Source organism: Fukomys damarensis, unplaced genomic scaffold (genome assembly GCF_012274545.1).
Source record: "Fukomys damarensis isolate Sample0158 unplaced genomic scaffold, DMR_v1.0_HiC HiC_scaffold_38, whole genome shotgun sequence".
NCBI lineage: Eukaryota > Metazoa > Chordata > Mammalia > Rodentia > Bathyergidae > Fukomys > Fukomys damarensis.
Genome location: NW_022900950.1, coordinates 47711371 through 47731786, shown reverse-complemented (window position 1 = coordinate 47731786; position 20416 = coordinate 47711371). Strand labels below are relative to the sequence as shown.

Here is a 20416-nt window from a genome sequence, read left to right as displayed (position 1 = left end):
ATTTGCCAAGTTTAGATGAAGCTCAGGTTCAAATCCCAGAACTAAAATTTTTTTCTCTAAAATTTATGCAAAGAAAGATTTTATACGAAACCATTAATTTTGAGAAGTTATTTCAGTTATACATTGAGGATGACATATATTTTCACAGTCAAGTAAAAACTTTGAAAAGTAAATTCAGTGATTATATGTTATTGTAAACTTTCTAATTGCAAATGCAAAATACTATTATATTCTTAAATGATAGTTTTCTAGATAAAAACACATGGAATTAAAATTTCTCTAAAATTGTCTAAGTATCTTTCTATCACTCACAAAGATTCTTTTTGGCCCTACATGATAGATAATTGTTAAAACTGAGGAAGAGAATTTAAGTGGGGGCAACAATTTTAACATGAATGATAGGTAGAAAGATAATGGGTCTGACTTTGGGATCTCTTTCACTGTAGCACCAATAAGGCAGCCTGGGTATGTCTAGAAAAGGGTCAGCTATAGAAGGCTGAAACTAAGACAGAAGTACGGGACTGCAGATTTGAGAGTCACCCCTGTTTGTTTGAAAGCTGAGTCCTGGACTGGGAATGAGATCAGCCAGCAAGCATGTGTAGAGTATGTTTTAGCAAGCCCATGTAAAGGAGGCCAAGGGAAATTGATATCTTCTTAGATGTAACACTAACTCATTAATTTAGTAAATGCTGATACTGTTTAAGAGGAGATAAGGTAATCCACAATGGGGGTGGGGAGGAGGGGACAAGAGAACTGTGCCCTAAGTGCTTACTGTAGGTATCAAATGCTCAAAAATCCTGCTGTCACTTCAGCCAACCAACCTTGTAACTGTAGATAGTCTGAAAGAAAGATAAGTAAATCCCTGGTAAACTTAATCCATGTAGACCATTGTTTAGATCAATCTTAACATCATTCTCAATAACCGATTCTTTTGTTTGAATTACCTGAATAACCAGTCCTCTCTCCACTAAATTTTTTTCATTAAATGATTGTGTTTTGATACAGTTACATTTCAATTAAAATGTGTTGTTAATGTGTAATGTTTTTCAAATAAGTTTTTTTTATTTTGAAAGAATTTTAGATGTATGGTAAAATTACCAAGTTAATACACAGAGTTCCTGAATAGCCCTAAGTTTGTCTTAACGTTAACATTATACATTGCAATAGTAACTTTGTCAAAATTTAGGAACCAATATTGGTACTATTATTATTACTATTGGCATTATTATAGTTAACTACTACATTCCATGCATCATCTAGATTCTACCAATTTTTCCACTAATGATATGTTTCCTGTTTCAGAATGATACATTGCATTTAGCCATTAATTCTCTGTAGTCTCTTCTGTTTTGCAACAATTTCTCAATCCTTCCTAGTTTTTATAATCTTGATAATTTTGAAGAGTACTGGTGAGTCAGATGCAGTGACGCAAAGCTATAATCCCAGCTACTAGGGAGGTTGAGACAAATTTGGGTCCAGTCTAAGAAATTTAGCAAGACCTTGTCTCAAAATGAAACAAAAAGAGCTGAGGATGTAGCTCAGTTGTAGAGTATTTATTTAATATGCACAAAGCCCCATGTTTACTCCTTAGTACTGTACTGAAAAAAAATACTGGTGAGGTATTTTGTAGCACCTCTTCGATTTGCATTATATGATGCTTTCTCATGATGAAATTGAGGCTAAGTGTCTTCGGGAAGAATACCAAATAGGTGAAATGCCCTCTCATCACCTTCTATCAGGAGATTAAACAATATCAACATGACATATATCTGCTGATGTTAGCCTTGATCACTTGATTACCGCAGCACTAGCTTCTCCATAAAGTTACTATTTTTTCCCTTTCCACGCTTTGTTCCTTGGAAAGCAGTCCTTAAATCCAGCCCACACTCAAGGGAATTAAGTCCTCAGAGGAGGGAGTGCCTACTTATATTATTTGGAATTCTTTAAGTAGATTTTCCTCTTCTCCTCCATTTATCTGCTTACCCATCTTATATTTATATCAATATGGATTAAAGTATATTTATTTTATGTTGTCATGCTCTTTCCTTTGTTGTTCAAATTGCTCCAGGTTGACTATGGGCAGAGCTTTCAGGTTGACTACTGCATTCCTTTGATATGCTCCCATTCTTCATGTTTCGAACATTCTGCTTTCTGGCACAGATACCCAAGCTCATTTTTTTTCCCCAGAATTATTCACATTTTAGCTATTTTTAATAAAGAAAGGAAACAGTCAGTTGTCTAAAGTGTTAAGCTATGATGTCCCAAGAATTCCCTTCCTAAAAAATGAAAATGTTTATAGAAAAACTTGTATGTGAATATTAATAACAGCATTAAACATAATAATTATTAAACATAATAACAGCATAAAAGTCCAAAATTGGAAACAACCCATATTTTCATCAGTTGATGAATGGACAAATAATATATGGTATCCCTATTCAATGGAATTGTATTTAGTCATAAATGAAAATGAATGAATACCAATACATATTACAACATGTACAAACCTTGAAAACATTATGTTAAGCATTAGAATTTCAACACAAAAGGCTACATGTCTGATTTCATTTATATGAAATGTCCAAAATATGCAAGTTAATACCCAACACAGCAAGTAAACTAGTGGTGGCCAGGAGCTATGGGCAGAGGCAAAAGAGGAAGCAACTGCTAATAGAGTGAGAGCTTCTTTTAGGGATGATGAAAACATTCTAAAGTTAAGTAGTGATGATAATGGCATGATTCTGTAAATACACTAGGAACTACAGCATAGTATAATTTAAAAGATCAATTTATATAATATTATATCTCCACAAAGTCATTATTTTAAAAATAAAATAATAAACTATTTTATATGATTGTCTTTTGGATATCTACGGCTCTTCATCTTCACCAATGTACAAATGTTTTTATATCTTCAAGTTAAAAAAAATATAAAATACTAAATGAACATGGCAATTCTGCCGGCTTCTATCAATTGGGCGCCCACTGTAGATTAACAATGCCACATGAAATAGCTGATGTTTGAATGACTTAGAGCTACAAAATAGCAATTTCATCTAGCTCAGTGTAACGTAAGGTTAGGGATTTGAATGTGCTATTGTTTTGGCTTCTGTTTAGATGTTCTCCCAAAGACTCATGCAGTCATAGGTTGGGCTTTTCAGAAGTGGCTGAATCAAGAGTATGTGATGCTGGAATTGATTTGTGGTGCAATGCTAGGATCAAGGGCAGTAGGATTAAGGATGTGAGTGCTATTCACCCTAAGTAGCCTGGATAAGACATAAGAGATAGAAAGAGTTGTGGTCATCCCTTGTTGCTTTGCTAACTTCTGCCCTCTATGAACCGTTTCTCCTCTACGATGCCTATCTGCTGTACCATCCAGCTTTGGAGCCAGCTGATTATGAATTGAAACCTCTGCAAACTGTCAGCTAAATAAACCTTTGTTCCCTTAACTTGTAGATGTTGGGTATTTTGCCTCAGCAGCAAGAAAAGTAATTAAGACAGCTATATATAGTTTTACACAGCAGAAATGCCATATCAGCTAAGAAATAGACCCAAGGAGATTCATTGAGTTGCCTCAGGTTACAGTATGTGTAACTCTAAAGGCGATATTCAAATCCAGGTCTGAGTTCAATTTGTTGGTCTACATGGGCACCCACAATAAATCACGCTCTTCAATTTTACAAGAAATTATCCTAACCATTATTTTTATAAAAGTAGCTGCACATAAACATAGTTATTTTTTCAAAAGAGGATTGGTAAATTGGACCACCCATTTCCAACTTGGACTGTACTCTTGACAGCGTTAAAATCAGAGCTTAATGTCCCCTGGTTCAGACTTTTTAATTAAAGTGTTTCTCTCACAATGCTAGTAGTCTTGTCATCTCTGGGTAGGCAAGGCCTCTTATTTATAAATCTTTGCTAAGACAGAAAAGGCAGGAAACCCAGGACTTTATCCAAAACAGAAACAAAGAGTTAATGATACACTGCTTTTCTGAGACTGTAAACTTTGAAATAACAAATTGCTTTTAATCTTAACTTGATGTGTTTCTAATTTTATCTCAGTGGACCTTTGCCCTAATGTGATCTTGCCCAAAATTCTCAAAATATGATATACGAGTGCAAACATTTGTTTTGTTTTGTTTTTTGGTACCAGGGATCGAACTCAGGTCCTTGTGTTTGTGAGGCAGGCGGCAGCACCAGTGAGCTAAATCCCCAGGCAGAGTGCAAACATTTTAATGACTAAATTTGTTCTCTTTTTCTTCATGCCACTCTTCTTTTATTTGGTACTTTCTTGTCTTTCTATTTTTATTCTCTCTAATTTTCTTAATTTAAGAATTGGCAAAAGCTTCTGGTTAATATTACTTGCCATACATGTCATGTGAAAGCTATGAAAAAACAAAGTTCAGCTAAAATCATATCACCAAATATATATTTATGAGTTGGATTTTTTTTGTTTATTCCTTTGTTTGTGTAGTTGATTGGTTTTTTTGTTTTTGTTTGGTTCTTTGCATTTTTCAGGGGAGGAATATATGTTCTTATAGAATAAGACCATGTGTGTTTAGAGGAAAAATAACAACTCCTCCATCCAACACCCACATTCCCAAAACTTAATTTGTTTTATTTTTCAACCTTAAAACCCAATGTTGATACAATATATATTTGTTTTCTCTCTTCCCACATTCACAAGAACACCCCAGGAAGGAAGGCAGGGGTGTTTGTTCCCTGTGTATATAATTCAGCTTGATCTATAAGAGGTTCTCAATAAACATTTTTCAAATGAACAAATGAAGTAGCAAGAGTGAAAATTAATGCAAAAGAAGCAATCATATTAAGGAGAAGCATATTGAAGAGAAATTTTCTCCTCAAATTTGTCTTTATAATTATTATAATATTATACTGAAAAACTGAATGAAGATCAAGAAAAAATGCCCCTGATTCCCCTTGAAAATGTTATGTCTAATTCTGAAAGGCTTTTTGAGAGTAGCTGACTGACTTGAAACACGGGTAGTGATTAAACAAGTTACTGAGGGGAGAGAAGCAGCATCAGGGCCCCTGGGCAGGACAAAGGTAAAGGGGAGGTGAAGGAAAGAGACAAAGTTCATTGCACAAAAACATGGAAAATATTTTCTCCTTTTCCCCCTCTTCCCTCTCTGTCTTTGAAGCATAGCTGATTTTTTGTCTTCAAGTTAATTGTGATAGTTAGAAAAGACATTAATTAAGCACAAACTCTGTTTTAAACAGCATGAGTAGATTGCAACCCTATTTGAAGAAACCTGTGGTCTTTGGCTGGGGTAAGAAGTGAACATGAAGAAGTCAGGCCACACGTTCAGAGCCAACTGGACTCATAGAATGTCCATAATGTAGCACTTTCTAGTTAAACAATTAGTCCTTTTTTTTTTTAACCAAACTCCTCCCTACCACTTACAAACTTCATACTATTATGAGAATTTTTTTCATAACTATAACCTGTCATTCACCAAAATGAAACCTTATAAAGTCAGTTTCAAGAATTATCTTGGCTGTCACTCATTCTCATAAATCTTTCCAAGTCCCTTTAGAGCCAGCCTGAGAGTTCAGACTTACACAAATTAGGATGTAAGTCTGATACACCTGTTGCCTATAAACTGTGGTTTATTACAAAAAGTACAGTTGTAAACCATATGCCCCAAAGCTAGCTTTATGGTGAAAACCAAGAACCCTTGATTCTTGCACTTAATCGCTCATAGTTTTCTTGACAATTCACAGTGTTCACTAATCCATAGCATGACTACCTCTGATTCTGGTGAATCATGAACTGTGCTTTGATGAATCGTTGCTTCCCTAAAATAAACCATATTACCTGTGAAATGATTAAAAAGTAAACAAAGCTATGACAATATGATCTCTTAAAAGTGCTTGCATTTTCCTCAAACAAGAATACAGTTTCTCTCTCTGATAATAAATTTCTGGACCAGATTATAAATGTACTAATTATATCCTGACTCCATAAATCTATCCCCTTTCATCTTTAGTGAATGAGTTATACTTAAATGCCACAGAGATTTGCTCTACACAGTTAAATTGCTGCCATTCTTCTCCCCAGATAGTAATAATTTATATTTGTATAACTTGTCACAATTCGCAAATGCTTGCATATAAAAAATTTTACTGTAATCTATGATGGAATACCTATAAGCTAGGCACATTTAGTCACATTTTACAGATGTGGAAATTGAGGATCAGAGAGTTTAGTAACTTGAAAAAAAACAGAAGAATGACCATATCGGGCTGTGATATCTGTTATCAGTAGCTTCAGTGTTTTCAAGATTCTGAAGAAGGTAGAGTATACATGCATTAGGAACCTCAGGCACTAGCGAGTAGGGTTTTAAAGTTGAAGCAGCTACAGACTTTAGTCTCCTAGGTATTCTGACGTTCTCTGATCTGCTGCTCTTCCCTGACTTATGCCTCAGCACTGTCCCAATAACTAGGTTATGCCCCATTTCTTTCACTGGCACTGAAGCTATAGTAACAGCCCATTTTTGCTTATCTTGGCTTAATACTTGATAAAACATCTATGATTTCCCAGCTTCCTCTTTTTAGGAAGTGGGCGCAGACCCTTTGTTCCAGCTGAAAACATTTCCCAGCCATAAAATTCCCTTGTGATGACATGAGGAAACTATACCCACCTGTACAGAGGAAGACACAACTGGAGAATCCCTCAAACTTCTCCAGACACCAGTTAAGACCTGGTGTCAATGAAGCCTATGGAAAAAAGCCAACCATATAAATAGCTCTTAGAGAACAAGCTCCTAAGGTACAATACCGAATAAGTTTACCTTCAAGGGTTGATTAACAAAACCCAAACTTGCTCTCAGTCATTTGTTGACAAAGAAGGAGGGGTAAAGGAAGAGGAGGTAAATAAGAGAACATCATATTACTGAGAGGCGTTATTGAGAGTCTGCAGACATACATAACTAGAAGAGGAAATTTGTGTCTCAGAATTATATTCACCTAATTAGGATTAGTTCACCTATTCTAATATTAGAAAACTCAAGTTAATAGTGCCAAAATACAAAATCATTTATTCTGTTAGACACCAGAATTGGTAATAGAATTAATATAGAACCTATAGATTTCTTAACAAATCTAAACTTTTTTTTTTATATTTATGTTCTATCACCTTACCATTCCTTATTCACCTGGGTCAAACTAGCTGCTTGAGCTCCATGCAGCACTTCCATATTCCACCCCCCAGCGATAAGGAAAGGATCTAGAAAAGCTATATTTATACTCTTTAAAGATTTCTCAGAAAGTCATGTATAACACTCCTACTTATAGTCTACTGGGTACAAGTTAGTTACATGGCCACATCTAACCTCTGAGAAAGCCAGTATTTAGCCTTCAATCTCGAAAACTATGTACCTTACTATAAATTGTGATTCTATCACTAAATAAAAAAAGGTAAATTAATATTATATGGCAACTGGACAGTTTTTGCTATCTATTCCTTCCTCAAACAACTATTGGAACTCTTCTAAAAACAAGAAGAATCTTCATTTTCACCTTCCTCCAGGACTCCTGACTTACCCTAACATCTATCCCCTGCTCCATCCACACACCAAGTCATATACTTCGGTATCTAAATGGAGATCACAAGTGAAACTTGGTGTCCTGTTGACTGCAAAAAGTTCATTGTAAGGAATTTTCCTAAATTCTCGGGACTTGGACTTTGAGTTTCTGATTCAGTGCATCTGAAAAGTATCCTGAAAACTAAATCTTAAAATCAAAACAAACATTCAGATTGAGGGTGTAGCCAAGTGGGAGAGCTCTTACCTAGAATTTATGAGGCCCTGGCTTCAATCCCCAGAATGGAAAAAAAAATCCTATTATGCTGCTTAAGCAGCATGTTTGGTTAAAATAGGTGAGTATTAGATTTACAGTATATTTATAATATAGCATTTCTTTATGTATATTATGCCTCAATAAAAAATGTTTTAATGCTAGAAAGTATTTTCAGATCATTCTCTGCATACAAATGTGTGGGAACAGACTCCACAGAAAGAGATTTGACCAGGGCTCAATTCTGCCTGGCTTTGGAAACTTTGTGTATGTTATTGCATCTGGATAGACTGACATTATTTCTATACAAATTTACAGAAGGAAGTATTCATTAATTCACATATTAACAACTGAATCCAGGTGTAAGACAGGCATGAGAAGGATGTGAGTTAAAATATTGTCCCAAAATTGGGGGGATATAAGCAGCATTCTGTATACATTTTGTTTTTATTTTATTGGATTCCACTCAGTTCACCCTTTCTCCACTGGTTTTTCCCCTCTGCCTATCTGGTTCCAAATATTGCTAGAGGAGAAATGTCATTGTCATAAAAAGTAGTATAAGTAAGGGAAAGGCCAGGTGAGTAGAAGAATCAGAGTTATGGGATAAGATATCCTGTCTAGGATATCTAGATAACTATGTGCCCCAAGGAAAATTGTGATTCTTTTCTAGCCAGGAAAGCTCTTTCTGTGAGGAAGATCAATGCAGCCCTTGTTGCCACATGCAATGGCAGGAAAATATGCTAGTGTAGGGTACTACCTCAGGAATTGTGGGTGCTCTTCCTACTTGAAGTAGCAAAAAATAAAAGAAAATAAAGAAAGAAAAGAAAAAAAGTGCTCTGAGCCAATCCTATATCATACAGGGCTGTCTCAGAGAAAAAAATTCAGAAAAATCCCCTATAACAGGATACTATGCATAGAATATAATCTCACAATCCATGCCTTACTTTTTCCATTAAAAATTATGGGTGGAAATGTTTTGAAATACTTGCCTGTTTTATCAACCCCAAATAAAACATTCACTGCAGTCATAACAATTTTTACCTTAGATCCGTTTTGAAATGTTTGCTAATGATGCAAATGTTCCCTCTTAGAAATGTGCTTGTTTTAAAAACAATGCCAAATGAAATCATTTTCTGTGCATATAGAATATTTTATTTTGAAAATTCTTGCTGATGTATGCAAGGTCTGTGCAGTGTCAAGAAACATATTTAATGAAACATCCCTGGGAGAACAGCTTAGGACCATTAGCTTTATTATGCAGATAAGAATGCTGAAATCTAAATAGGTTAACTAGAGGTTGCAGGATGCTTGATGATGGAAGAGTATTCAAAAAATATTATGTACACAGAAAGAAAAATGTGGTCTTTTTGTGGAAAAGAGATGAGGGGAAAACAGCCTAGAGAAGAAGAATTTATATTTTTGTTTTGAAAGCTTTCATGTCTAATGTCAAGAATAGAGTGTTCTCCTGAGCCATGTATAATTTTCTTATCCAGTATTTTGGGGAATTATACTACTTCATCTACAGAATTCAAGCAAATTAGAAGTATGCCCATGGCTTTTCTCTGCAGAGTACAAAACATTGAGAAAATTCTGGTTATGTTATTGATATCAGTACTGTGCATAACCAGAACATTGCTGATGGTGTATATCCCATACAAAACTAATAAATAAATAAATTACAAAAACATACCAATTCCAGTTTTTCCATTCATCAAATATTTATTGAGTAGCAACTCTGGATTAGTGAATGTGCTAAGTATGGAGATAATTATAAAAGATAGCTCCTACAATCCAGTAGTTTAGTATATAGAAGAGAAAAATAGGATATAATCAAATAGTTAATAATGGCAACTAATGAAATTGGAAAAAACATGTAGTGTATACTAACTAGAAGCATTGGAAAAGAGAGTAGTGTGCCTTTCTGGATAAACTGACAAAATAATTAAAGCATGTGATACTTGAGCAACAGTTTAAAGTAAAACTAGATGAAAGGCATTCCACACAGATACAGTCATAAGTAGAGGAGTCTCAAGCAGTATTTAGTGTGTAGTATGTGACCTGCACATGTTGAATACAGGTGGAAAATGAAGACTGAAAGATAGAATGAGATGGGCTTGTGAATGGCTATATTCTATCCTCAGTGAGGAACCACTGAAGATTCTAAACCAGGGAAGGACTATGATCATATTTGTGTTCTGCAAAGACCATTCTGGGTGGAGAATGGCTTGAAAGAGTGGTCCTGGAAATAAACCAGGGACCATTTGGAAACCTTGCACAGTGGTCCAGGGCAGAGATGAAGACTTGAATTATTATGATTGCAGTGGGAGTAGAACAGCTTCAGAAGTCCCTTGAGTAGTACAGTCAATGAGACTACAAATAACACAGGAGGTGGTGACTTGGGTTTTATATGTAGCTTGTTATTATCTGAGTTAAGATCAAAAGAGAGAAAATAATTAAAAGATTTTTCATGTATATGATTTTATTCTAAATAGCATATACAACAAATAATTGAATCTGTTATTGAATATCTTGTAACACCTTATAATTATCACCTAGAAATGAAGAGCTTCCTAATTCTATTAAGAATGTGTAAACTTATGAGTTCAGTGGTACTTTTTTAAAGCTTCCTTTTACTTTGTGAAAGAGAGACAGGCTTCTTTCTTAGCCACTTTCTCATCACTGAGACAAAGTATTTGAAAACCACAACTTAAAAGAGGAGAGGCTTATTCTGGCTCACAGTTTTTAGAAGAGTCAATCCCTAGTTGTCTCTCTCCAAGACAGGAAAGTTATAGTGGATGGGCCTGGAAAAAGAAAGCTACTCACATTACAGTGGCCAGGAAGCAGAGAGGGAAGAGAAGAGTTGGGGATGGAGATATGTGCTTCCAGGTAACATACAGCCCTCCCAGTGGTCTGGTTCTCTCTCGTCAACACACTTCCTAACAGCACATTAAGCTATAGTGTCCTTATTATACAATCACCTTCCAAACACATGAAGCTTTGGGGAAAGATCTGTATGTGAACCATAACATTATACCCTTGCCCTCCAAAAGACTCATGACCATCTCATTATGTAAAATATATTTAGTCCATCTATAAGAGTCACCAAGGTTTTAACAATTCCAGTACTTTTTTAGAAGTCCAAGTCCAAAATTCCTCTGAGACTCAAAGCAAATTTTTAGCTATAAATACTGATAAAATCAGAAAGAACGCTTAATACTGCTGATATACATTGGCACAGGGTGAACATTCCCAGTCCAAAAAGAAGAGATAGGGGGATAAAAAGGAATAGAACAAAGCAATACAGAACTCCAGCATGGCAAACATTAAATCCTATGACTCTGTGTCTAGCTAGCATGAAGGGCAAGTCATGGCAAGACATAACTTTCAGAGGCCTTAGACAGTCCCACTCCTATGGCATTACAGGTTGCAGCCCTCATAGCTTCTCTCTTGGAATGGTTCCACTCACTACCTGTAGCTTTCCTCATCAGATAATTCACATAGCTGGCATTGCCAAATTCCTGAGGTCTCCACAGCACTTTTGGCTTCACTCTCACAGCAGCATGCAGTACCCTTTCAGGGACACACTGCCTAGCCTCCCAGGCCATATTCTGAAATTGGATAGAAGTCTCCCTGGCCCCACAACTCTTGCCTTCTGCAAGCCTGTAAAACTAGCCCATGTGGACAATGCCAAGGTTTGCTGCCAGCTCAAGCAGTAGCCAAGCACCCATAGATCATGGCTGGAGAGGCCTCCAAGTGCCTATATGGCTGAGCACTGTGAATTAAATTCCATGAAATCAATTCTGGCCAGAGCATTTTAAGACAAAAAAAGTAGCGAGTCATATAGAGGGAAAAAAAAACATTCCTAGATGGTAATTTATAGGTAGTAGAAGGCATTTTAAACACTGCAATAAAGGGAAGTAACTTTATTGATTTATCATTAAAATAAGACCCAGAACAATCAAGTAAGTAAAGAATTTAGAGTTTTTATGTTATTTTTTGTTTGGTACCAGGGATCAAACTCAGGACATTGTGCTTGCAAAGCAAGCAGTAGCACCACTTAACTAAATCCCCTGCCCCCAAATTTAGAGTTTTTAGCAAATAAGAGTTTAATTCTAGAATTGATACATTTAACTATCCATTTTATTAAAATTTTTAAATTAAATGATGTGCATGCTGAAGACTTGTCACTCAGAACCATTCAAAACTTGCAGTGATTAACTCTGGGCAATAGTTACCTACCTCTTTAACTCTGTCACTTTCAAAGGCATGATCCTATATTTAAAGATGAAAATTGGTCTCTCCACTCTTTAAAGAGAAAATTAATTCTCTGTTCCCTCAAAAATTAGAATTCCAACATAGGAAAGAAATGGAATCCATAAAACAGATTCAAACAGATATCCAGGAGATTAAACACTCCATTGAAAGTGTATGCAACAGAATAAAAGAATGCGAAGATAGACTCTCAGATATAGAAGATAAGATTGCAGTCTGTGACCGTGAAAAGAGAGGTCTCTTAAAAACAGTAAGAGATCATGAGAAATTGATCCAACAACTCCTAGATGACGCAAAGAAGAATAACATAAGACTGATAGGAATACATGAAGTAGCAGGAGAAAATACAAAGGACTTAAAAAATCTGTTCACAGAATTAATGACAGAAAACTTCCCAAACAGAGGGGAAGAATTTGACATTCAGACAACTGAGGCATATAGGACCCCAACTAGCTACAATCAAAAAAAAATCTAGACCTAGACATATAATAATCAAGATCCCAGAAAACCAACAGAACAAAATACTACAAGCAGTAAAAGAAAAGAAACAAATCACATGCAAAGGAAAGCCCATCAGAATCACAGCAGACTTTTCAACACAAACCCTTGGGGAAAAGAGAGCCTGGAATGAGATATTTCAAGTACTAAAAGAGAACAACCTCCAACTTAGACTGATGTATCCTGCAAAACTCTCCTTCAAAATGAATGGGGAAATAAGACACTTCCACAACAAAGAACACCTGAGAAGCTACATGAATACTAATCCAGCACTACAAGCAATTCTAAACAAGATCCTACAAAAAGACATTGAAAGCAACAACACATGAGGTCCAACAGAGCAAATCAAAAAGGCAAGGCAAGAAACTAAAAGGAGAAGGTGAAAAAGTAAAAAGAGTCAACAAAAGGTCAATAACATGTCAATAATAAGTCAGTACATATCAGTTATAATCATCAATGTCAATGGCCTCAACTCACCAATCAAGAGAAACAGACTGGCAGAATGGAATAAGAAGCAAAATCCAACAATATGTTGTATATAAGAAACACACCCAGGGCAAAAAGAACCCCATAGACTGAAAATGAAAGGATAGAAAACAATTCTCCATGTGACAGGAGCCCAGAAAAAAACAGGGGTAGCAATCTTATTTACAGACAAAGCAAATTTCAAACCAAAACTGATTCTAGTGTTATTGATGTAGGACAGTACTGTATCATACCTCTGTGAATGTAAAATATCTTGTACCTGCTTTATGATACGTAGTAGTGACCATGCTTTATCAGAGCTCTAGTTAATGATGTCACTCTAGAATGTTCTCTTTCCAGATGATGATTAAGATGCTAATAAAAAAATGGTGCCAGGTACCACAACAGCAACAGAACTTTGCTGTTTTCTGGATATTATTCTTTTCTTTGTTTGGTTTTTTTTTTTGTCTGTTTTGTTTAATGGAATGTGCTAAATGTATATAATTTTGTTCAGATGAATAAATAATGAAAAAAAGAATAAGATAAGACTACAAGAGCAAGAAGCAATTTAAATATGTTCAGGGACCATTTTCATCTTCAGAATTAAATAATGTTAATTTATTTTTTTTTCCATGTGTACAGGGGTAACACATCATACTAAATGTGTAAGGTTATATCTACGTAGGTTTGATTACAGAAACTAAAAAGTATTCTCTAAATAATGAAAAAAAGAATAAGATAAGACTACAAGAGCAAGAAGCAATTTAAATATGTTCAGGGACCATTTTCATCTTCAGAATTAAGGATTATTTTAATGTTACATCATTGCCTTTTCTCTTTTACTTTCCTTTTTAGTTTTATGTTAGGATTCCCTATTTTTAATGTTCATACAGAGATTTCTTTAACTGAAATACCGAATAGTTTCTTTGGTGTGAAACACTATAATAGTACACAGGATCCTAATGAGATAATTAATAATGTGAAATAGGAAGTAAAGGACTAAAGGTATAGGGAAAGTGGGAAGGGTGGGGGAAAGGTAATAAGGGAGAGGAAAAAAATACGAGAAACTGAAAAAATGGAAACAAAGTGTTTGTAAATGGGGAGGGAAGGAGGGGGTGAAGGGAGGGCAGGGACAAGGGGAAAAATGAGAATTAAGACCTATTATGTAAAGGTACAAGATCCCAATGATGAATGTAACTGTATTGTATACCTAGATTGTACCAATAAACTCAATAAAAAGAAAAGAAATTAGAATTCATTAGTTTGAATGGTCATTCTGTCAAAATCTTAGACAAGTTTCCCTTGTCAAACTGTAGGTCTGGGTTGTTTTTCCATTCATTATTTTGTCCAAGGAGCAAAAGGATTCCGGTATACTTAAACATTTATTGACTATGGTAATATCATGTACTTTGTGGCAATATTTGTCAAGAGCAGAATAAATCTAGAAATCTTTGGTAGATTTTACTTTACATCAGTTTGCAAAAGAAAAGTTGACTATGGGCTATGCATTGTGAACACAATTCCAGTTGTTGATCTCATATACAGCATGGATTTTAGTAATACTGGTTAAATAAAAAGACCCTTGCTTGGCCAGGCGTGGTGGCACATGACCCTTGCAGTTTGGACAAAAGTATCCAACCTATATTTAGTTACTTGAATGCACAACCTCTATTCTCTCTGTATATTCTCTACAGAGTTAGAAAAAATTATCTTCTAATGCTAAAGTTATTTTTATTTTATTGTTTCATTGTACTTGTTTACTCATTTCTTTTACTTAAATGTTCCTAGTACCCAAAGACTTCAAGGAAAAAAATGGCCTCATACAGATCTTTGAAACTAATTTTCAAATTATCTTTAACCAAAAGATAGTTGGTTCATATTTCCAAATTTCAAACAAAAAGCAATCCATTTATTAACTTAAATTATATTATGAGTTCATAGAAAAGATATTTTGTTTTAAAAACATATTTCACTGAGCATTATTAAAAGGTTTTTTTCTTTTGCCAATATCATTTTAATCATGTTCAGTGGGATAAAAATGTGGGGATTCAATCGTATATTTGTTCATGGATCAAAAAGGTCACATTCGCTCAATGGAAAGTTTTTCCTCTAAAAATTGCTTTTGATATTAAATTACTATCATGTCCAGTTTTTCCTGTAACTTACCCATTTTTCCTACCTATTTACTGCAACATATAGATTCAGGTTAACTGATATTTTTAGGTAGTAAAGCTGCTACTATAAAATTTATTGTTAATAAATTTTCAGTATAGAGTCCAGTAATTGAATATGACTTTAAATATACCTTTTAAAAATACCTTGTCCCATTTAAAATGAATATGTCACTGCTGACCATCTCAAGGGCTATGGCAATACCAAAGGGGGGAGAGACCTGCTAATAGGGGTGCTTAAACCTTTTAGAAAGAAATTATTATTGTGTTCAATATCATGCCCACTCATATTCACATCCATTTCAGATACTGATATGCTAAAAGTTTAAGATCACAGGTTTTACTTTATGTCTGTAGGAAGAAGGATTTTAATATTTTTAGTTAGATATTCAATTTAGTTAGTGATCAATAAAAGAATAAATTATTTTTCCTGGAAAAGGTGAGTATGATAAAGAGAAATGGTTATTATCCCCATTTTAAACTATTTCTAGAAATATTTTTACCTGAGTATTTTGGTCAGTGGGATTAAGGGAAAGAGAGAATGCAAGGGACTTTGTCCAAGAGAAATAGGAGCCTAGCTACTTCATGTGGAAACGGAGTCATTTTACAGCCATTTAGGCCCCTAGACACAGAAGTTTCTGCACTCTACGTCTTTGTTCTCTGAGACAAGGCAGAACCTGTGTTCATCAGGAGGAGGGGGGCTTCTGAAATAGGCTCTCTGAACAAAAAGAAGCCATTTGTGGCTCAGTGTTTACATAATGCATATAACCAGTAGGTCTCTGTGCTCTCACAAAGCTGCGACAAGAGCTAAAAATTCACAGCCTATTATCTCTTTTAATAAGATATTTAGATCATTAGCAGTTAGAGATTATAAATGTCATCTCAAAACTATCAACATAAAAATCTTGTATTCAATCAACATAAAAATTCTGTCTATGTATTGCTCCCTATAAAAATGTATTTATTCCACATTTTAAATGGTCCCTGAAACTATGGGTTTAGGATCCTTGAATCACAATATTTTTTTTCTTTTTTTAACATGGTATTCTTAAAAAAAAACAAAAAAACATGGTATTCTTTCCATCTTATGCTTATCTAATCATTCATACATTCAACCCATCCTTACTGAACCCCCATTATGTTCAAAAGTGTGTATTAATACTATAAAGCATCGTTTAAAAGCATAAGAAATGGTGTTCTCATACTAAATATTTATATAACATAAAACAAAATCAAATGTAGCACCAAAATGAGTAGGAAAAGGAGTTCAAAAGAGAAAAGTATCTGTGTAGTTCACTTAGAGTCACCTTGAGTTAAAAAGTCAAGTACCTCCCTCTTACAGCTTCCTTTTCTATATTCCCTATTCCAGGTACCCACTATCCTTCATCCATTCCTCCCTCAGCCAAACAACAAATATATCAGTTGGCTCAGGGAAATCCCACCGTGAATTCCTTACTAACAGGCCATATGATGTCTTTCTTTCCCTCTCCTTTTCCTTTCATTTATTCAATATTACCTACACAGAAGGCTATCATTTTGTGGGAGTCCAGTTTTCTGCTAAGAACTTTATATAATTAATTAAAGGTATAAATTTTACCACTATTGTATGCTTCCCAGACTAACTCAAATAAATTGTTTGATCATGGTAATATTGAAAATCATCAGTTTAGTTAGGCAGGATGGTGATAGCAATATTTTTAACCAGAAGGCCAATCTATATAGCCTTCTGTTTTTCCAATGCAATGGACCAGCCCACAGTGACATTTTCTGTCTTAAACTGGTTTCCCTGCAAGTGGGGATAGATGAGGTGCTGATTGCAAAATGTTCACATGGAGAGTACTTTCCGTGGACACTACAACTGGAAACAGAGGAGCTAATTTACAAAGGTGTTGCAATTAAGGCCTCGCCAATCCTAACCAGAGCCAGGATGATCCCTCGGTATTGCTCCAAATTGAGGTAAGGAAGTTGGGCTCTTTATCCACAACCATTTTATCAGCCAGTCCTTTGGCCATAAGCTGCCTCATAGTAGGAGTGGTTCCTTGGTCAAGGCAGTTCTTAATAGCAGAGGATAGTTTCCACTGAGAATAGTGCAAAATAACAGCAGCCAATACACCCAGAAACTGAGGGATATGAGTGTTACTCTTGAACAGAGACTCCTAGAGGGGGCCAAACTATGGAGGCAATGTCAGGAGAGTGTCTAGTAGTATTAGATTGACATTAACTCCCAGACCAGTCTTCCCACACTAACAGATGCTGGTATGATTCCCTTATACCTAGCCTACACTTATATTCTGTGATCAATACATTAAAGTCAATGACACAAGAAGGCAATCCCAATCACCATAAAAGGGCTCCTTCAGGACAGTAACACAGTGTAATGATCTCCCAGGATAACCTGAATGGTGCATCAGTTTCTGAATCATCCTTCCTGAAGCATTTAATGTGAGGCTGCCATTGTAACTGCCTGAATGCTTGCATATAGTGAGTTTGGCTTTTAACTTAAATTCATGATATTTGGCTTTCATACATTCATAAGAATTGAAACTTTGCCTTTGTAATGAGGCAAGAAGTTCACTTTTTATAAAAATTTGTACATAAAGAAGGATGAGCTTCAGACATTTATAGCTAAATGAATGGACCTTGAGACCATACTCTTAAGTGAAATAAATCAGACACAGTAGTTAAATACCTCATCATTTCTCTGGTGTGAGAAACCAAAAATGGAAATAAGGACTAAAATATATAATAGATATTGGGAAATGGGAAGAAAATATTCAAATGGGAAGAGGAACAAGGGAGAAGGGAGGGGAAAAAAAAGAAGGAAAGGACTTTAAAAAATGAAAGTAGAAGGAAAAAATGGAAACAAAGCTTTGGTACATAGGGAGGGGAGACGGCTGGAGGGGAGAAATGGGAAAAAAAGGTGAGATGTACCATGTGCAGGTGCAAATTCCCTGTAATGAGTGTTGTTATTATGTATGCCTAAAATATACCAATAAATGTTCTGCTATATTTTTTAAAAATCTGGGGCTGGGGATTTAGCTTAGTGATTCCGCTGCTGTCTCACAAGTGCAAGGTCCTGAGTTCAATCCCCAATACAAAAAAAAAATCTGTACATGTACACACAGAGCAAAACAGAACTGAGTAACCACAATTTTGTAAACCCTTGACTCTTTAAGTAAAGATGAGATTTCATACTTTCAATTTAGTACACAGGATAAATTTTATCAAGTACTTCTAAAAGAGAATGTCACAAAAAGAAAGAGGTCCTCATTTTAGAACAAGTAATTTAACATGGTGCCATTTCATTTGAAATATTCAGAGGGCTGGGGATCTAGCTCAGTGATTTTGCCTCTTGCCTCACAAGAGCAAGGTCCCAACTCTGATCTCTGGTACCAAAAAAGAAATATTCAGAATCTATCGTCTACCAAAAATAATTACTATTGAACTATAAACATATCACACTGGGCCAAAAATTATATTCTCTAATCATCCAGTCTAAATTAATGATGGTCTCAAATAAGTCTCTAGTGTGCTTAGACATATCTTTTTTAAAAATCATTGTACTTGTAAGGGATATTCAAAGCTGGTATTTGTGACTCCTTAACGTAATTTTGAAATGTAATTTGTAACCCTCAGTATGCCAGTTTTATCAAATCATAAGCACTTTGGCCAGCTTCTGGGTAGATGACTTTAGAATTGTAACTAAGGAAGTTGCAAAGCTGTGAGAGCTGGTTGGGTCTCAATAAACATCAAACACACCAGTAATAAAAATGGAGTTCATTCAATGGATTTAATAATTCTGTTAATTTAACTGGCAACTACATTGAGACTATTGCTAGTTCCCTGAAAAAGAGTAAAAAATTTCCCAGCAATTAATCTCTGAAGGTATGTTTGGTGTATCTTTCAGGAATGATTATTATACCCAGACAAATGAATACTAACATACCACAGTTGAAGGGCTTAACACAATGCCTCACAATTCCCCAGCTTACAAGCCACTTTTGGGGGGTGGGGTACTGGGGATGGTACTCAGGACCTTGTACTTGCGAAGCAGGTGGCAGCACCACTGAGCTATGTCCCTGGCCAAGCCACAGCTTCTTATAATATCCACTTATTTGGGTAAGCAAGTAGCACTGCTGATGAGAATATTATTAAAACTCATTATCAGAAGGAAACTAATTCTTTCAAGGTTATGTACTCCAACAAATATAAAGGAAACCCCTGTAGTAAATATATTATTTAGAACTAAAAGGAAAATTAGAAGTTGGATTCACGTATCTTTGTATAGATTTAATCAAAATCAAATCTAGGGGTGGAAGCATGTGAAAAAGATTAAATAGTTTGAAAATAATTTATCGTTCCAGTCTAATTCAAAATACTAATAAAGACAGGTTCTTTTGTCTTTCCCTTTGAGCTTTTAAAAGACAGATGTTCATAACAATGCTTAATACTTAAATAATATCTTTCTTCTTCAAAGAGTTTTAAGTACAGTAACTACCTGTTAGAATCTATTCCTAGCAGGGTAGAAGAGCCCCTTATGTCAAACCCAACCAAACTGTTGAAGATCATTGGCAGTGGAAGATAGGGAGAGAGTTGATCCATAGTAATTATGAACCATGTGCAGCCAGTGGCTAAATTTCTGAGTCCTTCTAATCTTTTATATATTTTTAAATAAAATTTAATATTGTTTTCCCCTTATCACAAAAGGAATATACATTTTAACAAAGAAAAGCCTTAGAAAATGAAGGAATAAAGAAAAAAAACTCAGTAAATCACTAATCCACTTTAAAGATAGTAGCAGCATAACTTACCAGTTTTTTTTTTTTTAAGGAATGTAATGAGACACAGTGAAATAATGGAATTTTTAGCCTAAAGCTGTCTTGCATAACTAAAGAAATACAATGAATCTATCAAGAAACAAGAAATAGTAAGGTGTATTTAAATACTGCAACTTGATTTTTAAAAAACCATGTATTTTTAAACAAGACAGTTTGGTCTCAATTCTAGCAATCCAAATATTTACCAGCACATGTTAACATACTTTTGCTATTTCTCTCTCTCTGAATTTTCTTCATTCTTTATGCATGTATTTATTCATTCAGCAACTATGGGGCCGGGGATTTAGCTCAGTGGTGCCACTGCCTGTCTCCCAAGAGCAAGGTGCCAAGTTCAATCCCAGGTACAAAAAAAAA

General features: G+C 35.1%; 1 long non-coding RNA gene across 1 annotated transcript in view; it reads right to left on the bottom strand.

Moving 5' to 3' along the window:
- Positions 1-772: 772 nt before the first annotated feature.
- Positions 773-20416, bottom strand: part of LOC104871171 — a 37670-nt gene continuing 18026 nt past the window's right edge. The window contains exons 2-3 of the long non-coding RNA XR_782778.1: positions 6666-6741; positions 773-839 (exon numbers count right to left, since the gene is read on the bottom strand). This is a non-coding gene — a long non-coding RNA (uncharacterized LOC104871171). The remainder of the gene's footprint in view (positions 840-6665; positions 6742-20416) is intronic.